Here is a 10,759-nt window from a genome sequence, read left to right as displayed (position 1 = left end):
GAGTTGGGGAGCCCGGGTCCTGGCAGCATCTGTGCGTCTTGGCACCCTGGTGGGTTTTCCCACGTGCCCTAGAAGAGGCATCCTGCTAAGGTCCCGGCGCGGGGGTTGCGGGGGTGTCAGACCGCCGCACCTTTCCAGCCGGGATTCCGGCTCCAGGCGGGCCTGGGGTGGGCGGGCCGGGGGAGGCAGCAGGGAAATTTGGGGCTGGAGCTCCCTCTACAGGACAAAGGGGACGCTCGGCGCCTCGCCTCCGTGGCCTCTACACCCGGCCGCGCGCCGCGCCCCCTCCGCGCCCTCTTTTTCCTCTCGCAGTCAGCCAGCCAACCTTGCCCAAGTTTGACTTGAAGAAGCTGTAGGGAGTGTTTGGACGAGTGACACCTCGGGGTAAGAAGGAGAGACACATTTTTTTGCCCCCTCCCCACATTAGTAAAGGTACGGTGTGGCCAGATGCGGGGTGTTTGACCCTCAAAGTGGCGCGTGTGACTATCTCGGGCGTTCCGGGGAGGTATGGGAAGCGCGCACACCCCCCGAAGCCACGAAACAAGACACGGCTCAACACTGCACACCTTCGAAGCTCGGCGGCAGCAGAGCGGAGCCCGACAGGACTGGGCCATGCAACCCAGCGGCCAGCGCCGCGCCTTGGGAGTTCCCTCCGCGAAGGGGGTGATCAAGGTGCGGCGGCGCCCCAGGGGCGAGTCGGGAGGGGACTGTGTCGGCCTCTGCGTCACTCTGCGGGCGCACAGAGGGCTGGCGAACCGCTAGTGGACACCCGGCAAAGCCGCTTCTCAGCTGGCTCGCTCCTCCAGCCCCTTCCCCAGAGGCCAAAGAGACGTCTCCTCGGCTCCCTAGCGTTCCCCCTCTTTGTTAACGGTGTTTCTGGGGTTCAGGCTCCTTCCCACTTCGTAAACTCAGACTGAGGTTTCGCTCTGGCCCTGCTCACAGCGCCCCCAGACGTGGAGCCCGCCCATCCTCGCGGACTTGGACCTGAGGCCGGAACGTCAGGACCGGGGCAGAGGCTGGTTAGCACATTGAATGACTTTACAAGGAGAGCACTCTGACACCTCAACAGCTCACGCCTCACAAGCTTAACTGTGGCACCGACTCTGCTCCCACTTACCCCCTGTGAAACCCGAGGCAGACAATTCACTTCTCTGAGCCCTTATCTCCTCATCTGCAAAATGGAAATAATGAGGGCGAAGGGGGCAGTTTTTAGGCTGAGAGGAAGCATGTCCAGGGCTGACACGAGGTAGGTAGGCAGAAGCAATCTTACTCTTTTTTTCTTTAATTTAGAGACAGGATCTCACTCTGCTGCCCAGGCTGGAGTATTGCCCAGCCTGTTGCCCCAGCTGGTACAATCATAGCTCACTGCAACTTCAAACTTCTGGGCTCAAATGATCCTCCCGTGTCAGCCTTCTATTCACCGGAACTACAGGCACACACCACCACGCCCAGCTATTTTTTTTTATTTTTTAGAGACAGGGTCTCTCTATGTTGTTCAGGCTGATCTTGAACTCCTGGCCTCAAGCAATCCTCCCCCCTCAGCCTCCCAAAGCACTGGGATTACAGGCTTGATCCTCAGAACCTGGTCATTTTACTATTAAAATTACATTTCAGAATCTCCAACTTCGCTTTTTAAACTCCCAGCAGTATTCCACTCCACCCCTTTCATTAGTCATAAAAGTGAGGTGTCTGCATTCAGGCATCCCAGGATCCTTTGCAACTCCAGCTCAGCTAAGCAAGAGAGGGAACTTCCCAGGCAGGGGCACAGCAGAGAGGGAGGTGACAGCAGAAGTTAGGTGGCCTCGCTACACTGAACATCACCCAAGAGGAGGCAGGGGATCTGCTCACAGCCAGATGGTATGGAGAAGCAGGCGGGGCTTGAAGATGCCTGAGTGTGGGTCTCTAGGTCTTTCTCTGGTGGAGACCGTGGAGTAAGGTCAGCTTCTCAGGCCACATCCCAGGGATAATGGTCCTTGCATGAGCCACCTTCTGTCCCCACTGATAAAGCAGTATATTTAGGTACCAGAGGAGACTTGGCATAAACCTAGGAGCAGTCCCCATGCATCTGTATTTTCTCGTATCCCTTAGAACACATGAGCCCTCAACTGGTCCTAAGTTGACCCCAATAAGATAACCTAATCAAAACAACAACAACAAAAGAATCTCAGCTTCTCAGCTGAAAGAGGGAAGAGGAGACAGTCCTCTTGGCATCTCTTTCACTTGACTGAGTTCCCATCTCTTCTCTTCCTCCCAGAACCTCCTCCCTAAGCCCTCCCCTCATCTCCCTCCTCTCAGGGGTCCCTGGAATGCCTCCATCCCTTATTGTCTGTCCTTAAAATCTTAAAGGGAAACCAGGAAGGAGAGAAGGAGAGAGACTATGGGAATCTCATCCCTGGTTCTGATTAAGCTTCAATTAGAAATAAAGTATGTCAATCACTCCTCCTGGAAGGGGTTCCTGCTGTCGGGGCTGGTTATGCAAAGCACTCCAAGGTGTGTGGGGATAATCAATTAGGTCAGAGGAGGGAAAGTGTGGCACTGCTTCCCTCATTATCTGCGTGGAGCTGGGGAGCGGGGGAGCATCCCGGAGCCAGGGAGCCGGAGGAGAATGAAATTATCTCCCTAAGTGATTGTCCACCTCTGGGACCAGCATATTAATGGTTTCCAATTGAATCTCTTTCTAGGGGAATACAGGAAGGGGGAGGTAGGGTCTACCTAGAAAACAACATGGAAGGACCAGAGGGCAGGTGCAACAGAAGTCACTCACCTGTCCCAGGTGAGGAATGAGGACAAGGCAGGGTCCCACCTACCAGGTGGGTGTTCTCTGAGCACACAGAGGACAGCTGGGCTCAGAGACTCCACTGCCTGAGTTTTGCAAGGTTGGCCATAGGGATTGAATGCTTGGGTAAGAATTGGATGTCAGACATTTTCTGTTTTGGTTTTATTGGGAGTTTTTGCCGGGTACTTGCTTTGGGCCTAATTGTTTGTATCCTTCTAGAAACGTCCTCTGGATCCTACAATTTCTGGTTGCAGGTACCCTTCACCCCCTTCGAGTGAAAATGGACAATTGTTTGTAAAAATTGTGTCTGTGATGAACTAACACCAGCTTGAGTGGGGGCAGGTCTCATACTCTCTCTAGGCCCACTTTTGACATCTGTGCAATGGAGGGTTTGGATTAGATGAATTTATCCAAGCTTTCTTCCAAATCCAGTGTTGTCTAGGATTAGGCATAAAGGAAAGAACTGTGAGTTCAAAGATAATCGGTGGGGGTGAGGGGGCCCTTTGACCTCTCTGGATACTGCCTGTTGATCCTAATTCGCTGCTGTCCTTGGATTCAGCCAGCCAACTTGACCAATTAAAAATGCCCGTCTGGCGTGGTGGCTCATATCTGTAATCCCAGCACCTTGGGAGGCCGAGGCGGGCAGATCACGAGGTCAAGAGATCGAGACCATCCTGGCCAAAATGGTGAAACCCCGTATCTACTAAAAATACAAAAATTAGCTGGGCGTGGTGGCACGCGCCTGTAATTCCAGCTACTCGGGAGGCTGAGGTAGGAGAATCGCTTGAACCAGGGAGTCGGAGGTTGCAGTGAGCCGAGATCGTGCCACTGCACTCCAGCCTGGTGACAGAGTGAGATTCTGTTAAAAAAGAATGCCCATCTAGTGTGTGAACAACCTAGCTTTGATGCAGTTGCTGCTCCCCTCTGAAGGGGCTCTGGCCCCTCCAAAGGCCATCCCAATGGTCTGAATGGAAAACTACCACGAAGGCATCTCTTCTCGAGGTAAAGGCATGACTGGAAAGGGTCTTAAGAGTGGAGCAGTTGTCCTCAACCAGGCAATTGTGTTTTTCCCTTGTCCCCTCCCTGGGGACATCTGACAATGTCTGGAGTAATTTTTGATCATCAGAACGAGGGTAAAGGTGCTATTGGCATCTCATAGGTAGTGGTTAGGGGTGCTGCAGAACAATCCTCCACTACAAAAGTTATCCAGCCCCAAATTTCAGTAGTGCTGAGGTTGAGAAACACAGAGCTGACGCAGGGAGAGGTGTCTAAGGCAGCCACAGTAAGTATTTTCTCCCACAGCCACAGCTTTGTTGAGAGAAACATTAAAACAGGGTGCTAAGCGAGCATTTTTGTTCTTTAACAACTTTTGGCCCTGGAACGGGGAAGTCAGGTGAGAGAGAAAGCAAACAGGAAATTGTGGGAGCCTGGGGAAAAGAAAAGAGTGGGTTTCAACTCAGCCTGGTGCCCAAGGCCAGAGCGGCTGGAGGCAAAACCTTCTGGGGTGAAAGAGTGGGAGTCACCCCCAACGAGATGTGTGTCTGGAAAGCTGGGGCCTGTCTTCCTTGAATCTTAATGTCAGGTGCAGGTTACTAGAAGATTCTAGCAGATGAAAACTTAACTAGTGTGGTTTTTGCCTTGTACGGGTATATTTATTTACTTGCTTATTTTCTGTGTGTGTGTGTGTGTGCACTCGTGTGTGTGTGTTTGTGTGTGTCCCGTGTCAGGGTGCAGGAGGGAGACAAAGGAAGGATAAGTTCACACTCTGGGGCCTGGCCGGCCAGGACGGGAAGGCTGTGATTTCATGGCTTTTGTACTGGGAGGCAAGCCTGCATTCTCTCACTGCACCAGGCCGCTAACAAGTGGGCCCGCAGCCCTCCAGGGCCTTTGGAGTGCACTCATCTGAGAGATTGTGCTTTTCCCCGCCACTCAGATTTATTTTGCCAAAGTTACAGGGCAATTATGGAAATGCGCCCTTTGAAGCTGGGCTGATTTCTCTTTATTTTCTTCTCCCTGACAAAGCAGAGCCCTGCCTCTTGCTGGTCTCTCTCTCCTCTCCTCTCCCTTTCCTCTTTTTTTCCTGATATTTATTAGATAGCAAGAGTTTCCAGTGGTAATGTGAAAAACTCTTTTAAATGATGATAAAAATGCATATAGATTAAAATGTTGCTATTATTTGTGTGTGTGTGTGTTTGTGTGTCTGTGTGTGTGTGTGTGTTTTAAAGGACTTTGATGACCAGGAGGGGAGAAATAGATTCAGAATAGTAGGACACAGACTCCTCCTGCCTGGATGGTGGGTGCACCCTAGTCAAGCCTGAGGCCCGCAGCAGCCTGGCTGGCCCACAGGCTGGCAGTGGACTGGCCTGGCCACCCAAGGCCCCTGCTGTGCCCCTAGAATCCACAGCTCCACAAACTGAGCAGAAGTGCTTGTCTCCCTTCCTCACACCTCTGGAATAAGAGGCCCAGGCTCCACATAGCGGGGTTTTCTGGGTTTGGTACATTATTTATCACTGGAGCATGGAATCTGGAGGCTCCATGTGAACCAGCCCCACTGATTTCTCTCCGCCGCCCCACTTTGCTTGATGCTGGGGCGTTGAGGAAAAGTGTCTGAAGCCAGATGGCGTCCACCTCAGTGCTGGTGAGGCCCATGGAGGGGGAGAGCTGGCCTGGACTGTTGGGTGTCCAGGGGCCTCTGTTTCTATTTCTTAGAGTGGCTTTAAAGTTTTCTTTGTCCATATTTTTGTTTGCCCCTTCCTTCCTCCCTTCCTGTCTTTAGGGTGAATGGCTCATTATCTGTGGACAAACACCAACAGGAAATCTTGTCACCTCCAGGAGCTGGCTTTGGCCCCGGTGGCCTGTGCAGAGTGGAGGCCATTTCAGTGCTCACTTCTTTGGCCTGTTTTAAAAAATAAAATGAGCTGAGCGTGGTGGCTCAGGCCTGTAATCCCAGCACTTTGGGAAACCAAGGTGGGCGGATCACCTGAGGTCAGGAGTTTGAGACCAGCCTGGCCAACATGGCGAAACCACACGCACACCACCACGCCCGGCTAAATTTTCTACTTTTTGTAGAGACGAGATTTCACCATGTTGCCCAGGCTGATCTTTAACTGCTGGATTCAAGCAAGCCTCCTGCCTTGGCCTCCCAAAGTGCTATGATTACAGGCATGAGCACCGTGCCTGGCCTATTTTGTTTTAAAATAACTAAAATGCATGTGGGGGAGGAGAGAGAAAGAAAGAGAAAGGCAACAAACCACCTTCTCCGGATCTCTCAGCAAAGTTGAAAATGACTCACTCATTGGACACCACAGATACTCACAAAGCACCTGTGTAGGAACATGCACCTCAGGTGTGGTGCTCCAGAAGATGGGCCCTGGAATCAGACTGCCTTTGTTGAAATCCCAGCTCCATCACTCTCTAACTGTGGGACCTTGGGGTACCAACTGCACCTCTTTGAGCTTGGCTCCCTCCTAAAACAGAAATAATAATTATATTACCTTTCTCATAGGCTGCTGAGAAAATGAAGTGAATGAATTCATGCCAAAAGCAATGCATCAGGCATAATGATTGGCCTCATGCATAATCATTAACTAATACATTGCAAATGTTATTTTTATTAATTATAACAACCACCCTAGGCCATAGGCATAATTGTCCCCATTTTATAGATAGGTAAGTCCAAGCTCAGCCACTTGTTCAGCATGGCCAATCAAGGGTGGAGTTGGCACTGATTCAGGCTTTTCTGACTCCAGAAGGCACAGGCATGCGTTCGTCTGTGCTAGAATCTACACTAGTTCATGCATCAAGATTTGGAGTGGAGTGTTCTGCAGCTGTGAGCCCACTTTAATCCTATGCTATCCCTCTACTTGACCTACCTGATGTTCACGGGCATGACACCATCTTGGATGGGCCAGGGTCACGTGCAGCCCTGGCACATCGCATCCACCTGCCTCCACTGTGGAAGACAGAATGCAAGGGCATCTGAGAGCTGTGTCAGAGGAATACCCTGGAATCTGTTGTCCTCCCTCTCTTTTTTTTTTTTTTTCTTTTTTGAAATGGAGTCTCCCTCTGTAGTCCAGGCTGGAGTGCAGGGGCATGATCTTGGCTCACTGCAACCTCTGCCTCCCAGGTTCAAGCAATTCTCCTGCCTCAGCCTCTTGAGTAGCTGGTATTACAGGCACCTGCCACCATACCCAATTAATTTTTGTATTTTTAATAGACATGGGGTTTCACCACGTTGGCCAGGCTGGTCTTGAACTCCTGACCTCAGGTGATCTGCTCAGCCTCAGCCTCCCAAAGTGCTGGGATTACAGGAATGGGCCATTGTGCCCTGCTGCATGTTGCATATTAAAAGGTGAGAAATACTGGTCTAGATTCTCCTCAGTAAAACCTGGGGCCCCACCAGGATGGAGCTGGAACAGTCTCTGAGACTTGGATCTCCATGGGAAATGCAGAATGGGGCTGGGATGCTGTGGGGGAGACCAAGGAGGGAGGCAGGAAAGGAAAGACTGAGAGAGGTCGAAGGGGAAGGAGCCAAGCACCAACCCGGGGCTGATTACACCAAGATGGAAGATGGATTTGGCCTCTTTCTCTGCCTTTAAACTTGTTCATGATTGGCTGTGAGTAACACTGGGCTTTCCATAGCCATAGCCTCTGCCCACATGGCCTTCCAGATACTTCACAGCATAGTGACAGGGAGGAGACCTAATTAGACAAACTTAGGACTTTATTAATAGCAGCCGATTTCTTATGCATCGAAGATCACAGCTGATCCCCACTAAACTTGGGTATGTCTCATGAAGAGAAAAGAAAAGAGAGAATAAGAGAGAGGAAGGAAGAAAAGAAAGAAAGAAGTAAGGAAGGAAGGTCATCCTGGATAGGCACAAAACAGGTAGGAGCCCTTGAGGGCAAGGACTGTGTCATTCAGTTTTTCTTTTTGAGACACAGTCTCACTCTGTCACCCAGGCCGACTGCAGTACTGTGATCTCAGCTCACTGCAAACTCCGCCCCCCAGGCTCAAGCAATTCTCCTGCCTCAGCCTCCCGAGTAACTGGGATTACAGGCATCCACCACCATGCCTGGCTAATTTTTGTACTTTTAGTAGAGACAGGGTTTCACCATGATGGCCAGGCTGGTCTCGAACTCCTGACCTCAGGTGATCCTCCCACCTTGGCCTCCCAAAGTGCTGGGATCCCAGGCATGAACCACCACGCCAGGCCTCATTCACATCTTTTCATTCATTCATTCATTTATTCAACAATATCACACAGGGAGACAACATGTGAACAAAGTCCCTGCTTTCCTGGTGCCTTCAGTCTACTGGAAACAGTTTTATAAAAATAACAGCAATAATGTGTTTGCTGGAATATGAGGGATAAGAACAAGATGCTGTAAGTGTGCATGATGAAGAGGACTTAGCCTAGTTTGGGATGGGGAAGGATTTATGCATTCATGGGCCTGGAGACACAAAGGAGGCCTGCAGCACAATGGGAAAGAGGAAGGGGAAGTCCCTGGACCTGCGCCATCCAACATGGCAGCCGCTGCCCACACATGGCTACTGAGCACTGGAAATGCAGCTGGTCCTAACCGAGCTGTGCCATCAAAATACACTCTGGAATTCAAAGGCTCCAGATATTAAAAGAAAAAAGAATGGAAAGCATCACAATGATTTTGTGTTTTTACATATTGAAATGACAGTATTTTGAACATACAGGGTTAAATAACATATACAATGCGCCTCAACTTACTATGGAGTTATGACCCAATAAACGCATTATAAGTTGAAAATGTCATAAGTCAAAAATGCATTTAATATACCTAGGCTACCGAATACCATAGCTCAGCCTAGCCTGCCTTCAACATGCTCAGAACGCTTGCGTTTGCCTACAGTTAGGCAAAATCATCTAACACAAAGTCTGTTTTATTTATTTATTTTATTTTATTTTATTTCTGAGACAGAGTCTCGTTCTGTTACCCAGGCTGGAGTGCAGTGGCACGATCTTGGCTCGCTGCAAACCTCCACCTCCCAGGTTCAAGTGATTCTCCTGCCTCAGCCTCCCGAGTAGCTGGGACTACAGACATGCACCGCCACGCCTGGCTAATTCTTATATTTTTAATAGAGATGGGGTTTCACCGTGATGGCCAGGCTGGTCTCAAACTCCTGATATCAAGTTATCTGCCTGTCTTGGGATTACAAGCGTGAGCCAACACGCCCGGCCACAGCACCTGTTTTATAATAAAGTATTGACTATCTCTCATACTGCATATTTCCAGCCTGGGAAACTATTACATTGCAATGGTTTTGCACCATTGTGAAGCCAAAAAATCGTAAGTTGAACCATCGTAAGTTTGGAACTGACTATTATTTAAATTAATTTTATCTGTGTCTTTATACTTTTTAAATGCAATCATTAGAATTTTTTTTTTTGAGACTCTGTTGCCCAGGCTGGAGTACAATGGCACAATCTCAGCTCACTGCAACCTCCACCTCCCAAGATTCTCTCAAGTGATTCTCCTGCCTCAGCCTCTTGAGTAGCTGGGATTACAAGTGTGAGCCACCACACCCGGCTAATTTTTGTATTTTTAGTAGAGATGAGGTTTCACCATGTTGACCAGGCTGGTTTCAAATGCCTGACCTCAGGTGAGCTGCCCGCCTTGTTATCTCAGAGTGCTGGGATTACAGGCATGAGCCACAGCCCCGTCCAGAAATTTTTAAATGACATACATGGCACATGTTGTGTTTCTAGTGGCCAGCACTGACCTCAAAAGACTGAGATGCAGGAGTCCACATTCCAGCACCACTGCTTACCAGTTAAGGCACCTTCAGCAAATTAGCTCAGCCACACTAAGCCTCAGTGCTGTCCTCTGTAAATAATCATATCTAGCATTTATTGTGTAGCTTGTATGTGTTAAGCACATATAACAGTGTATCCAATCTTTACAAGGTCTTATGAGGTAGGTACTACAATTACCTCCATTTTGCAGCTGGAGAAACGGTGGCTCAGGGAGCTATAATTCACCCAAAGCCACAGCCCCAGGAAGTAGGGGGAGGCATAATTGAACCCAGGTAGTCTGGCTCCCAAGACTCTATTACAAAAATCACTATACTGCCATGAACACAGCAATAGTACCTGTTGCACGGGATTTCTATGGAGAATTTCACTGAGGCAATGATGTATGCAAAGCCTTTAGTATAGCAACAGACACCATATCAGTAAGCTCCATAAGTGATAGTTGATATTATTTAACAAAGGACTGTTTACTTAAAAAAAAAATAGTCAAATGATGCTGTGCAAAGCACTGACCTGCTTTGGTGGGAGTTACACATTAAGGCACTGTATCAATTATCCATTGCTGCATAACCAATTATCCCAAAGGCTGGTAGCATAAAACAACAAACATTTATTATCTCACAGTTCCTGTGCCTCAGAAATTCAGGAGCAACTTAGCTGGATGGTTCTGGCTTGGGCTTTCTCATGAGGTGGCAGTCATGATGTCACACAGGGTTACAGCCATCTGGAGGCTTGACTGAGACTGGGACATCCACTTCCAAGATGGCTCACTTACACAGTTGTGGGAAGGAGGTTTCTGATCATTACCACGTGGACCTCTCCACAGAGCTGCTTGAGTGTCCACACAACATGGCAGAGCCAGTGATCCAAGAGAGAACAAGATAGAAGCCACAGCGTCTCTTATGACCTAGCTTTGGAAGTCTCATTCTGTCATTTCTTCAATATCCTATTGTGGTTACACAAATCAGCCCTATTCAATATGGGAGAAGACTAGACAAGGGCACTAATGCCAAGAGGCAGGTGTCATTGGGGCCATCTTGGAGGCTGGCTACTTGTCACTGATACATCTATGTAGCTTAATTTAGCTCCTGCTTTCCTTTCTAGGAAAACACACTTCTGGAATTTCAAAAGACGGGGTGCCTGAGAGCCCAGGACAGAAACCTGATTCAAACCCTCCTTTTAAAAGGATGGTTTT

Source organism: Pan paniscus, chromosome 18 (genome assembly GCF_029289425.2).
Source record: "Pan paniscus chromosome 18, NHGRI_mPanPan1-v2.0_pri, whole genome shotgun sequence".
Taxonomy (NCBI): Eukaryota; Metazoa; Chordata; class Mammalia; order Primates; family Hominidae; genus Pan; species Pan paniscus.
The sequence above is the reverse complement of the archived record's forward strand: the minus strand, read 5'-3'. Positions refer to the sequence as shown.